General features: G+C 38.1%; 1 protein-coding gene across 2 annotated transcripts in view; it reads right to left on the bottom strand.

Moving 5' to 3' along the window:
• Positions 1–15266, bottom strand: part of PLXNA4 (plexin A4) — a 751018-nt gene that overhangs the window by 642025 nt on the left and 93727 nt on the right. The gene's annotated exons all lie outside the window — the stretch shown is intronic.

The raw sequence follows: 15266 nt of genomic DNA, 5'->3' as shown, positions 1-15266 counted from the left end.
AATCTGCAACAAAAAAGCTGTGTTTCTGCAACATGAGGCCTTAGCCTAAGGGCAATCTACTGTATTCCTTCAGCACATGTACAGCATACAGGTTGTCATATGTAGGGAAATTGATCATATTATATACTAGCAAATTGATAAAGGGCAAATCAAGAATTCACTTTAACCATTAACAGTTAAAAAAATATATATAAATGTCTCAATCACTTTCAAATATTTAATTTCACAATAAAAGCATGAAAGAAATATTTCCTGTTTATAACTATGCCAAAAATGCATTCCAAAAATCATTCAGAAGCAAAAACAAACTTTATTCAGGAAAACAACAGTCACTGCAAAAGCAGTCTGGAAAATAATGTAAAAATAATGTGGCAATAGTGTCAACCTACAGAGCATACTGTAATATAGATAAATTATAGAAGTACCATTATTATTATTATTATTATTAATGCATCGGGTACCTGAGATATTATGAACAAAGGCATGCCAATCAATATCCTTCCTTCCTGGTCCCCAACTTCTTGATATTGGGGTGACAATCACCAATCATCTGTCCTGATGCTGTATGATCGTGTATCTGCAGCCAAGGACCCTAGTTTAAGGCCAGCAGTCTACTAACAGGGCCCTTGGGAGAGAAACAGCCCAAGGCAAGAACAAGTCAGCAAGTATTCATGAAAAAAATGAGAATGAACGGGCGTCAGATACTGTACTATTTGCATGTAGCTGTATTGTGAGCCCCAAGAAATAATTTTACTGGTAGATCTTAGACACCAGAGTCGGGTATGAGATTTGTAGGGAACTAGGTAGATCGATCATGAATAAATCGATAGGTAGATATACAAGTAATTGATAGATGGAAAGACAGATAGACCATGTTACTCTATAGTATTTATCTATATTGCATATGTTCTGTTACTTATATGATCATGTGTGATATTCACATATGCAAATATTCCGCACGTTATTACTAGGTAATATAAAGAGTCCTGGTCCTGATGCTTATCCACTTTATGCAAATGGCCTGTTCTTCCTGGAGTGCTACAATAAAACCCCCACTTGAAACATAAAGCAAGAGATTTGATTATTTTTTAATTCTTTTTTCTTTTACATACTGAAGATTTTATTTGATTATTATAAGCTCTGGTGAGCTCTATTGTAAGATAAATCAGGGGCAGGAGGTTAAAACATAACCATGATGGATTTTATTACTCCATCTCTCCCGGCCACTGCTGCCGGAGCTAGCACAGATGTGACTGGATGGGGTTTTGGTTGACATGAATCTCCTCGCACCTAACCTAATTTATGAGAAGCCTGAAAAAGCTTGGGATGTCATTCCTAGCAGGATGGATGGGAGGCACATGAGGCATTGCTGACAAAATGCTGTGGAACTTTAGTTACGTGTGAGGAGAGCTGTCTTGTTTTACAGCGTTCGCTTCTTACTTACCCATCTTTTAATCCACCTCTTTTCTGGATGCTGCTACCCACAATGCATTGCTAGACTGTTTTAGTAACAGGCTTCAGCCTCTGCAGATGCGTCTCTTTGCTTCCGTCAAATATTTATTGTCAGGGGAAACTGCACTTTAACATAAAGCACGAATCAATGTCATGTTTGAGCAAAGAATTACATGTTTCAGAAAGCATATTATGCTGACAAAATGGCAAGAGGGAAGAAGCTGACTGAAGACAAGACAAGTGAATGAAGAGGAGGCATACGTTATCTTCCGAAGGAACGTAAAGTGAATATGTCATGCTATATCCTAATTCATAATTAAAAGGATAAATAAGATGGCGGCAGCAGTTAAAGAAACACTAACAGGGTTACTACATTGGAGGCTAAATGAGATTAATAAAGACTCCGCTATCCTCCATAATAATAATAATAATAATTAATAACCATAAATGTATTTATATAGCACTAACATATTCCGCAGCACTATCAAATAATAGGACTCCGCTAACAAGGAAATAGGGTAAGAGGTCTCGCTTGCTACAATGGTCCAGCCATCTTTTAATAAGCACAAATATCAAGAATTTCAGATGTATCCGTGTGTAAGATTTGCCTTGTCGGCACACTGCTGCCTAGAGATGCTGGATATTGACTTTTGTGCACACAAACAGGATTTTATTTCTTGCCAGTGTCTCCTAAGGTGTGTGATCTACCATCTTAAGATAAAATCACAGACAACAGACAGAGCAGCGGGGCCATTGATTGTGTGTCTGGAGTATTTTGGAGTCTCCTGCACAGCACTAATCCTTGCCCTGGTATATCCATGCTTTCCTCATCAATATGACAAGAGCAGCAAACACAAAGAGATTTCCAAATGACTGGGTCACAGATTTAATTAGATTTCATCTGAAAGGTGCAAAAATTAATATAAGAGAGATTTCCGCTGGCCTTTCCTGTAACCTCTCAGGAGAGTGCATGTATTTCTCATTAGATGAAGTTCAACTGCTTGGAGGGCAACGTCATGAGCGCCAGACCTGTATGAGGAATGTAGAAATACAACTGTACCCCTAGTTTTCAATTTGGAAACTCATATTATCAAGCTCATATTTGATGGGAAAAACAATGGACTCCTCAGCACAATCTTCCAGACCCATTATAGGTCAGTGGGGTCCATCTGGTGCCACTGGTGTTATCTTGTGTTAAGATATCAGTGTTGTAAACCAAAAAAACACAAAGTGGCTATGAACAGTGAATAACACATTAGATTAATATTGGTCAAGCGGCTGAATTCGGCAGGACCGGCCAACAACCTAATGTTTATAGGGTCCTCCCTCAGTGGCAAATGTTTAGGAAGAAAATAATTGAGTTTTGGCATCTTATCATGTTCAATCATTTTATTCTCAGTGGAGGAGAGGACTCTGGCAACAGTTTTCTTACTTCTCCCAATTCACAATTATGTATGCAGTTGTTGGGGAAGGTAACTGTTGGCTGAATAGATATCAGTTCAGGCTCAGTCCATAGCCCAAAATTCAATAACCAAAAAGCAGTAGATGAATGACTTGTGGCTCCCTTCAAACATCTAACCTGAGAAGCTTCTGTCTGAGTGGTCATCTGTTCATTACATTGGGACTTATCTGAGCCAATTTACTAGAAGTTATTTAGCTTAAATATCAAGGCTTGTTGTGTATGGAAATCCTGTCTTTATTTAAGAAGTCAATACCCAAAATGCCCGACACCCAAAATCCAACAACGGCCTTAGCTGAAGTTAGGTGAGCATAACTAAACTAAAATTGTTACAATTTTTTTTTTGTTTTTCTTTGTCATTCTAGGTGACCTTATCTTGGTGATAACTTAGCGGTAAGTTAGATGCAGTGTAATATACATAGTATCCTGTCCTAAGAACCATAGCCAAGGCTATGGAGTTGGCAGGCCAAACTACTGACTTCAACTCCTCCATTATTCCACAGCCCAACTCCCTCTCAAACTCCAACTCCACAGCCCTCAACTTAACACTTAAAGATTGTTAACCCCTGCAGGTAGCATCCTCTCTGCCATTGCACCAGTTTACTAAGTTAGTTTACTGTACTTGTTTTGTACTATGTATGTAGCACCATGGAATTAAAATTGCTCTAATAATAAATAATCAATAATACATTGATCAGAACCTATGATGATACAATACATAATGGCCGTAGCATTCTTATTCATTTATGTAATATAAAGTGATAGCATAAAATAAACCTACAGCTTACCATGAATGCATGACCACATCAACCTTATCCTGGGTATTTATTGCACTTTTCCTGACTGTGTAGCAATTAAACAAAAATGCTACCTACATTTTATTGTAATCCTTAAAATAAAGATTTTATCAATTCTAGGCTGATGTGGAAAGACAGCAGATACTATATAAGTTCTCAATTACGGTTGATAGTTTGAATGTTAATCTACTTGAAAAGATTCATTGTACCTTCGTGCCGTGACCATAAAAATCATAAAGTCACAAACAAAACTCATGAATAAAACCACTAAAACGTCATTGTGAATTAGAGTTGTGTTTTACCATCTGTCAGCTGGCAGCATGTGATCCGGTCACCACTGCCACTAATAAGTTTTAGTGCAATTCTACCATGGCACACTCCTCAGCACAACTGACATCTGATCTATTAGCCCTATCTAATAGGGTGATAGGTCCCTCTGTTCCCACACCCTGCAGAAGGTCTGCTGTTTTATACTATTCCTCTAATCTGATTTGCGCTGTATGGGGTGCTGGGCAAGTCGTTCTTTTCTTCTTTAAGAAAAGCAGTAAAGTTGTGATCAGGAGCTCAGCTCTGGCTTTACAAAGTAACACTTTTCTACTCTCTGGCTATGCAGAACTACTGCAGAACTAAATACAATGAATTTCTGTTGTAGTGGTAAAGGAACATCTGCCAACAGCCATCCAGTCATAAAGAAATGCATTGTCTATGTGCAATGTGATTTTACAATACTTTTAACCTTCTCTCCTTAGTGAGGGCAAAGCTTTACCTTACCCTCAAATGTTATTTCTTATATCTTGCAGGAGCATTGACAGCTGTCAAGGTTATATACGGCAGCAGAGAAGAAAACAAAGTCATATTTACTACCACAGTGAAACCTTTACATGCCATAATGCTTAGTAATTGTGAGTGACAATAAATCCCGCATGCTGAATCACTCCCTGGTAAATGTTGGTTTGTGATGTCTAGCCGCTTTATTATTTCTAAGCTCCCATTTGTACATAAAGGCACTGGGTGTCATAGACCAATATGCAAGTACTATACCTTCCTGAGAGTAAAATTTCACAGTGACATTTATTTTAAGCCTTAGGTTCAGCAAATAATGTGTAATTAAAGGGTTTTTGTTCCAATTTTATGGCATATAATTTACATAAGCAACATTGCTGTGATCAGTAGGGCTTATTGACGTGTACTCCCTCTCTATAGAAATGAATGGGAGATACAGAAATAGCTGAGTACATGACAATTTACATTTCTAAAGAGCTCAAAAGCTAATAAAGGAGGGAATTTGTGTTTTCTAATAGCAATAAGTGTCCTTTATACAGTAAATGCAGTAACAGTGGACAACAGAGAAAAGACAGATTATAAGGAACCTATTAAACAGTTGTGGGTCCATGTCAACACCTTCTCGCGTCGGCTGATAAATATTTCCACAGCTTCACACGTTCGCCAGTCTGTCATTAGAAGAATCTGATGGATAGTACATGTGTCCAAAGCTTGCCTTTTGCTACCTTCATGCACTGCCACACTATATAAATCTGACCTCAAACTCCTTTCCAAGCGTCAATGAAAGGTTTTTGCAACCTAAATTTTCAGATGACTTCTACATTTATACAGGGAATCACTACACCCCCTCACTTCATTACAGTAGTCTTATATTCTGATGTTGTTCCCATTCAGGGGACTCAGTCCTGACATTTACTAGCTACTTAAACCTGTGCACGTAATATCAGGGCATACATTATTACCTACAAAGCCAGCTCACTCAAAGCCTACATTATTCCTGTGAATGAACTGATTTCGATATGTAATACCTGGCGGATGCCCTCGAGGTTGTTCTGTAACCTGTAGTCCATTAAAATATCAGACTGCTGGCTTTGCCACAGCTTTGTGAAGTTCTATAGTGTTGTAATACTGCATATATATTATGGTGAATATAAGGAGGAGCTCCCCTAAAAGGAGTCTATCAGTAATTTTACAATTATGCTCACTGATGTCAGGTGGGTGGTCCCGGTCTTCTAATCCAGCACAAGAAAACCCACCTGACAGCAGAGACTATGACTGAAGGGGTGGTCACACTTGCTCCTGTGGCCGCCGCATTTCCGACTTTGTGTCCAGCCTAAAAAACAGTTTCCCCGCGGAGGGACTGCATATGGATACCTGCGGTTTGCTTTCAAATGAATGGGTTTTAAAACTGATCGCTGGGAAGCTGTCCTCTATGCAGTTTCTCTGGGAAATAAGATGGAGACCCGGCGGGAGGACACGGGCGCAAGTGTGATCGTCCCCTCAGCTGAAAGCAACAAAAGCGACTACTCAGGAATGGTGAGGACTAGAGAAAAAATCCAGCTATGCCAGAACCAGCAACTCTGCTGACAGACTCCCATTACTACAGATTACACAAGAATATTTGGTATACCTAGCACAGGGGTAGGGAACGTACGGCTCTCCAGCTGTTACAAAACTACAACTCCCAGCATGCACACTTGCTCTACTGTTCTTGGAACTCCCATGGAAGTGAATGGAGCATGATGGGAGTTGTAGTTTCACAGCAGCTGGAGAGCCGAAGGTTCCCTACCCCTGACCTAGCACCTACCCGTCTTGTAACAATTTTATAAATAAAGCCATAATATACAGTAGTATGTGGAGATTAAAGCAATTGTTTATTTACAATCCAATGTTCTATAATTGAAGATTTGTATTAGTTTATTTTTTTTATTACTGCACATCTTGCTTTTTGCTGGCGGCAATCATGAAATGCTTTTTTCCAAGACTTTCTTTTTTAACATCCGGTACATCATTATAAGCCACTTATACCAATGCACAGGTAGTATATAGCTCATTAGAAAATAGTAAAACTGATAAAGAGCGAATTAAATGCAAGGATGATGCAGATGAGAAAGTCAACAGTAAGCCAAGGATAAACAGATCAACGGATAAGAAGACACAGCAAGCTCTGGGACACAGCCGTTTTATCTCTGTCTTTGTGCTATTCCAACTGGCTGATAAGTATGAAGTTTAATCAAATATGCTAATGATAGTCTATTGGGAAGATATAGACTCCATTTAACTGGCACGTCTGAGGTAGAAAAATATATTGTGTTTTCAAAGCTCATTATTCACTTTGTATCATTCTTCAGTTACAATACACAGAGCTCATAGCCTCCTCCTTAAAGATAATCCCACCTGAATCACACTTTAAGGGAGGAGGATCTAGGAGAAAGCGAAGAACATGTAATATAGTATCCCAGCAACTACAGTGTTGTTATTTCTCAGCCCCCATCATAGATAGCTACGAATGCATATGAACACATATCTAGGAACTTATGACCTCTGGGAATATAAAACATTGTCTCTTCTACTTTGATTCTTTGGTATATAAAAAAAAATCCAGAGCGTTACCGAAGTAGTCCGATTAGAGTAAGCAAACTGAATTGGATCACCATGAAAGTTGGAAAGGCGGAAAAACATTGAATTGACTATCCAACAAAAAAGACATTGTTACCATGGAACTGACTCTTGAATGCTACTTTGGCCTGTTTACTCTTGGAAGGGTTATTGATTTTGTTGAAGAAGAAGAAAAGCTGTGAAAAGGCATATCTGGAAAGAAATATTCCAATATTGTATTTATAATACAGTATAATACAATATTCACTGGAGGTGATCATTCCTAAAGTTCTAATTAAATGTTAAATACCAGATATGGTGCACAACAAGAAGGTAGAACTTATCCAGCAGGTATATTATGCATACTGAGGCCTTGTAAAAACAGTGCTAATAGTCACTGAATAAGAACAAATTAGATCAGATTACACTGATATTATTTTATGAAAATATACTTTTGTATTGGACCAAATGTGACAACACACAGAAGAATTTTATAGATTTTCTTTGATGTCTGTGTCCTCATGAAATACTCAAATTTAAGGTGCATACACCAAGTGTAATCCTTCTTTACGTCCATTCACTCGGAGGAATTTGGTGTGGAATTTCAGTGCTGAAAAAAGCCTCCCATTGACTTCAATAGGTTCCTTTTTCTGCTAGAATTGGGAAGTCAATAGGAGGCTTTTTTTTCAGCAATGAAATTCCACACCAAATTCCTCACCATTTTCCTCCGTGTGAATGGACCCTTTCTGTTCTATTTAAAGCCTTATAATGAGACATAAGAAAATGTTTTTCAGTCAAGCCATGCATATAGTTCAATGATCAACCAAATGAAGGAGTCCATGACAAAGTAATTCTGGTAATTCCAAAGACAGCAATTCTCAAGATATTTTTCTATATTTTACAAAAAAAAAAAAAGCTGCAACCCAGATGACAAGGTATTACAGGCTCTCACAGGAGCAATAACTGCAGACTATCCCAACACTCAAGGAAATTCTGCAATTGCATCTACTCAGTTTTATTTAAAGGGTATCTATCATCCTAAAAAAGTTTAATATGTCATAGTAACATGTCAGAGCATTACATTAGTGGAATCCAGGAGCTCAGACCCCCAGCAATCACTAAAACAAACAGGCTGTCTATAGACCCCATTATAGTCTATGGGGTCCGCAGGTATCGGCGGGTAACCACTCTTTTAGCAGATGGGCTCGCCGTCTTTCGTGTCCCCATGCGGGAACCTAACAGTAGTCTCAATAACATAGAAAAAGGTATGCATACAAAACTCTATTCTTAAAATATCATTGTAATCTAAAAAAAAAGTATCCTTGCACATGAGGTCCTTCCTTATTCTAAATTAAAGTGGTATTCTCACGCCAGTTAAACATGGAATACATGGCTTGTTCAGCCACCAGAACATGAGCTAAACAAGGCTCTTTTACACTGTTTCTGTAACTTCCATAGAGTTAAATGGGAGTTAAGGAAATAGCAGAGCAGAGTTGGCTACAATGTTTGTGTAACTTCAGAAACAGTGTCGCTCACTATTCTATGCTGTTTCAGTAACTCCCATTTACCTCTATGGGAGTTCTGGAAACAGTGTAGAACAGCCACCTTTGGCTGTTTCCCTATCTCCTCTGGGTGGCAAAGAAAATGCTATTCGCCATCTCACAATCAATATGGGGTACGTACAATATATGGAAGGAATTTCTAAAATGTGAAATGAAACCACTGATATCTTTCAGGACTGCTGTCTGAAGATCCAGTATCATGAGTGAAACAGATACCTGTATTCGGTATATCTTCTTGGTATTCATTGATAGCCTGGTGTATTGCGGGAACTCATCTTTATAAAACTAAAGGTAACATGAAAATGGTCCATAACACATTTTAAAACATAATGGCATAGCCAATTGGTGGCGAAGATTCAGCAACATGCTGGTATAAATCTGCACACATACTTCTTCTAAGAGAGTGCATTCAATTATATTAAGGCACAATTATACAAACCTTCACACCGCAGACAGATGGGGAACTAGAACACCATGCAGTTTTTCATAAGCAGCCTTTATTAATGTGAAAATCTGATTGTACATTTTAATATGCTTATATTATGTCTCGAAAACATGTAATGAAGTCACTGCCACGGTATCTTTGGTCTCTATCACAAGCTCATGCATTGCATTCTATGCCCCTTTCATCTATAGATAGGTTTGTGTGAATGATAGTGGAATACTGTAGCACTGCCATGACATTACCCACCCCCAGCTTTTTCTACAGGAGTGACAGTGTGTAAAAAATGAGCTCATGAAAATGCTCTAATTTGTCAGAACAAGATTGTAGGTTGAGCTAATTGCAGAGACACACAGTGATCCCTGCCTATTGAAGTGCACTGCTTGAATCCTGGCTATATAGAAATGCAGGAATCCTACACCTTTCACAGCTCCCATGGGGCACCTTGTGGATGACAGCTCCATGAAAGTTGTTAGTAGGAGACTTCTTAACTCCCTCCCAACAAGCTTGCCTATAAAACTCTTTATGACTGCACGAATACCATTGCACAGCAACAGTGTAGCGTATTGATAGAACTTGTTTTCCTCTAATGTATATTTTTGCACTTTTTGTGATTTTACAAAGTGGACTTACCATATATACGAGTGTCCATGCCAATTTTTTGTGTGATGTACCTTTAGGTAACAATGTGGCACTGAGGTGATGATCAGAAATCAAGAGTATAATGAAGTTAGTATGCCACAAAAATACCCAATAACGATAGATAGATAGATAGATAGATAGATAGATAGATAGATACAGTCCTATGAAAAAGTTTGGGCACCCCTATTAATCTTAATCATTTTTAGTTCTAAATATTTTGGTATTTGCAACAGCCATTTCAGTTTGATATATCTAATAACTGATGGACACAGTAATATTTCAGGATTGAAATGAGGGTTATTGTACTAACAGAAAATGTGCAATATGCATTAAACCAAAATTTGACCGGTGCAAAAGTATGGGCACCTCAACAGAAAAGTGACATTAATATTTAGTAGATCCTCCTTTTGCAAAGATAACAGCCTCTAGTCGCTTCCTGTAGCTTTTAATCAGTTCCTGGATCCTGGATAAAGGTATTTTGGACAAACAATTCAAGTTCAGTTAAGTTTGATGGTCACCGAGCATGGACAGCCCGCTTCAAATCATCCCACAGATGTTCAATGATATTCAGGTCTGGGGACTGGGATGGCCATTCCAGAACATTGTCATTGTTCCTCTGCATGAATGCCTGAGGATTTGGAGCGGTGTTTTGGATCATTGTCTTGCTGAAATATCCATCCCCGGCGTAACTTCAACTTCGTCACTGATTCTTGAACATTATTCTCAAGATTCTGCTGATACTGAGTGGAATCCATGCGACCCTCAACTTTAACAAGATCCCCGATGCCGGCATTGGCCACACAGCCCCAAAGCATGATGGAACCTCCACCAAATTTTACAGTGGGTAGCATGTGTTTTTCTTGGAATGCTGTTTCTTTTTGGACGCCATGCATAACGCCTTTTTTTATAACCAAACAACTCAATTTTTGTTTCCAAAATGAAGCTGCCTTGTCCAAATGTGCTTTTTCATACCTCAGGCAACTCTATTTGTGGCGTACGTGCAGAAACGGCTTCTTTCTCATCACTCTCCCATACAGCTTCTATTTGTGCAAAGTGCGCTGTATAGTTGACCGATGCACAGTGACACCATCTGCAGCAAGATGATGCTGCAGCTCTTTGGAGGTGGTCTGTGGATTGTCCTTGACTGTTCTCACCATTCTTCTTCTCTGCCTTTCTGATATTTTTCTTGGCCTGCCACTTCTGGGCTTAACAAGAACTGTCCCTGTGGTCTTCCATTTCCTTACTATGTTCCTCACAGTGGAAACTGACAGGTTAAATCTCTGAGACAGCTTTTTGTATCCTTCCGCTGAACAACTATGTTGAACAATCTTTGTTTTCAGATCATTTGAGAGTTGTTTTGAGTAGCCCATGATGCCACTCTTCAGAGGAGATTCAAATAGTAGAACAACTTGCAATTGGCCACCTTAAATACCTTTTCTCATGATTGGATACACCTGGCTATGAAGTTCAAAGCTCACTGAGGTTACAAACCCAATTTTGTGCTTCAGTAAGTCAGTAAAAAGTAGTTAGGAGTATTCAAATCAATAAAATGATAAGGGTGCCCATACTTTTGCACTGATCAAATTTTGGTTTAATGCATATTGCGCATTTTCTGTTAGTACAATAAACCTCATTTCAATCCTGAAATATTACTGTGTCCATCAGTTATTAGATATATCAAACTGAAATGGCTGTTGCAAACACCAAAATATTTAGAACTAAAAATGATTAAGATTAATAGGGGTGCCCAAACTTTTTCATAGGACTGTAGATACCCTGTATTAAGGGTAATATAAGGTGGGTGAAAACCAATATGAATGTCATTACTAATGGCAATATCACATGGAAAGTCCTTCAGTTTTGCTTCTGTTTCTTTCATTTTATAGAAGATTTTTCCACAATGTTTAAAATGTAGACAATGTAGAAAAGAGATGAACACTGGGGGTGCCAGGTGTCAGACCCCTACTAATCTCATATTGATGAGTTACCCTAAAAATAAATCATTAATATGAAATTGCAAAGAGCCCCTCTAAAGAGCACCATACTGTAAATGTTTCTATGTGTTTGTCAGAGGCACAATGATATTTTGAAATATTTATGCTGACTTTATTTTTTTGCTAAAAATTGTCCCCATTACACTCGAGCCTACTTTGTTGCCTTCTGTGGCTTGTACATTGTCATTTACTTAATCAACTCGCTTTATTAGACTTCAATCAAGTCCAATTTGTAAAGCCACATATAATAGCGTGGACTCCAGCCAAGCCTATGAACACTGTAGCAGTTTCTAAGCACAAAAAGCTATCAGCTATAAAGTCTATTAAAAATTAAACTTGAAATGCAATGCTGAACATAATGACTCAATCTTTTATGCTATTTTTTTTGCTGTTTTTATGCTTGTTAAATGAGGTAGACTTCTACCACCGCCATTTACATGCACCAGGTGTGTTCAAAGTCAGAATTGCCATTCTACATACATCCAAATAAAATGAAAACGAATGGAGAAGACCACAGATAATTCAGATGTTCTATATATAGATATTCAAGAGGAGAAGACTCATAACACATATCAAAATGGAGCAATGGTTTGCAAATGGGTTACAGTGGACAATAAACATGACACATCATAGCAGTGTGCCCGAAGCAGAGATCAAGCATGACCAGGGATCAGAGAGGTAAGCACTTAGCTAAAACACTGTGTGGGGTATGGGAGATGGACACTAATGGGGCCAATGTATGGGGAAATAGGCCACCAATATTAGAAATAGGCCACCAATATTAGATAACCCATTTAATATAGAGGGCCATAAGTTACATTAGGGGGGCAGGGAACACTCTTGTTTGTTTGTTGATGTTGCAGTGCCAGTTGAAATGGTGGTGACTAATATATACTTTAATATATACTTCTTATCCCTGAGGCTTCCTTATTTTCATATGGCTGTATTGACTGCCTGTTGCATTTATGCATATGGACCCAAGGTACATACATCTGGCTGGTTATAAATTGGACATTATGGGTTTGTAAGTCATCACTACTTTCCATACTAGCACCCTTGTGGTTGCTGCTGAGATATGATTCACTTTTACAAAGTCAATTAACCTTTATACTGTGATTTTGAACAGCCTACTTGTAGCATTCCCTATGCGTCAACATCTCTTATCACATATGACAAGAGGTCTATTATCCTGAAATCATCTCTCTACCTTCAAATGCTAATGTATTTCCTCTGAAGTACCAAAACTTGTATTACATACTGTATGTTTTTCATAATTGGTCCAATATGAGTCATTTCCTGACACAAAGTATCCTCGTATTCTAAAGACTAGTATGATAAGCCTGCTGCTACTTTTCTGAATACTTTTTCACAAAATATCATGAATTTCATAACCATCACTCTAAATTTATAATGGCTGTCCGGTTCGAACAAGAAACTTGACAATATTTGATAATGACATAAAATAATATAATAGCATTAATCTAGTGATGTCACTCCATGTATCTCTGGCTAAAGTAATGTGACTGCTGCAGCCAATCACTGGCCCCGTAGTCACCCGTGTCGTTCTGATGTCATCACTTCAGCAAAGTACTAATGGTAAGAGATACTTATGGTATTGTTTATTATTACCTAGCTATTAGATCGGATATTCTTGCTGGGCCTTAGTATCTGGCTGCAGCGATGACATCACATTGATAACATAATGAAAGCTATGAATAGTGACATAAACCCTTTATAACAGTATTCATAAAAGTCTCCTATTGTATGCGGGATAATGGTGTGGTAAGTAAGTGTTCAGCAGTATACTACTATATACTGCTCCTCCTCACATTACACTGTAAATTGGCACAAAAACCCATCGCTGATGTATTTTCCCCTTAGTATCAAATTAGGTGACAACAGTTGAAAGTGAAAACATTGTAGATACAGGAGAGGAGCAGCGGAGAGAAATCTCTCTTTTCCTCTTATTATTTGTGAGGCAGAAGAAATCCCCATTATGACAGGAAGTAGCTCATTAGACAGCAGGTCCCGCTTTATTACCGTTATGGTTATGACGATTTGTACCAAAAGTAGGTCACAAATAAATCAGAGACATCCAACGCTGTGGTGTACAAGAAACCATTTGCACAGACATTTACATGCTATCATTTGGGCATAGCAAGCAATTTCTTGTTCAAATGCTCTTCTTGCGAAATCACATGCTGTTTCTATAAAATATGCATAAACTGTCCTCCTCATTCTTGTGACTACTATACTCTGATGCTGGATTAACAAGCAGATATGTCACGCTTTACTGCAGTCATGTGCTCCTTATACATGGCCGAGGCTAGGATATGACGCACTTCTTAATAGTCACATGCCTGGAATATGCTGTTGTTCTAGCCATGATACATATACTGTATACTATATGCAATATCAGTGATATTTTATAGTATATGATAAATGAGGTGCTTTTTAAAAAAAAAAAAAAAAAATTTACTTCATATTAAAGTGGTTCTCCATATTGGTAAAATTGAGTTTGGATTAATCTTTAAGAATAAGATGATCTTTACTGTAGGATTGGTAGAATTATTTATTTATTTATTTTTTTTAAATGGACTTCCTGCAGAATAAAAACTCATGACTACAGGTTTCATTATAAAAATTGACCAGCCATGCACGTGACCTAAACCTAAAGCATATTTTAGGACTACCATATTAATGACCAATCAGTTCAATGGGCATCTGACTACTGGCACATCAAACAAACAGATGACTAAGGCGGGTGCTCCATGGGCCAAAAACAATGCAATTTACCCGTGGTAAAAACGCCGCGGGAAAAATTGCTGCATTTTACAGTATCTGCAAAGTGGAAGGGATTCATGCGAATCCCATGCCCACCAGCAATTCAAACCGCAGCGTGGACATGCTGCGATTTTCAGAACGGGCACGGTTTTGGAAATCACAGCATGTCAATTATATTTACAGAAACACCGTCGGCTTTCCCGTAGATATAATGGTAACAGAAAGTCTGTGAAGGAAAACTCTTGTTTACCAATCCCCATGCTTTTAGTAATGGCTACACCTTATATTATAACTTACAACAGCTTTATCCTAATGAAGAAAATGTAACTGAGCTGTAATACTGGTTACCAAAGATCTGCTGACAGATAATGACAGGGACATAATGCTTACTGGTGTGCCTTATCTGCTTGAGTCCATTGGTCAGCCCATCGATCTGATACCTACCGTTCTAATATTGATCAGTATTGTAGTCCTAAAAATCCTTTTATATATAATGTACAGCTCTTTACACCAATTAGTAACTAATAAATCCCTGTAACCATACCAGCCCTGCTGTCTATAAATGCATTTTAGTGGCTCTATTTTATTTCACTGTTGGTCTTAAAGTGGCAATTTAGCCCAAATAATAGGATAGTATACAATAGAAAATATATTCAAACATTAGATGCATTCTTAGAATTTGGTCAAACATGACTGCAAAGTTGGAGATAAAATGCTACACAATGCTAGAGGTCACCAGCAAGCTACTACTAT

The sequence above is a fragment of the Leptodactylus fuscus genome, chromosome 5, assembly GCF_031893055.1.
Source record: "Leptodactylus fuscus isolate aLepFus1 chromosome 5, aLepFus1.hap2, whole genome shotgun sequence".
Lineage (NCBI taxonomy): Eukaryota > Metazoa > Chordata > Amphibia > Anura > Leptodactylidae > Leptodactylus > Leptodactylus fuscus.
This window is presented reverse-complemented; position numbering and strand designations above follow the sequence as displayed.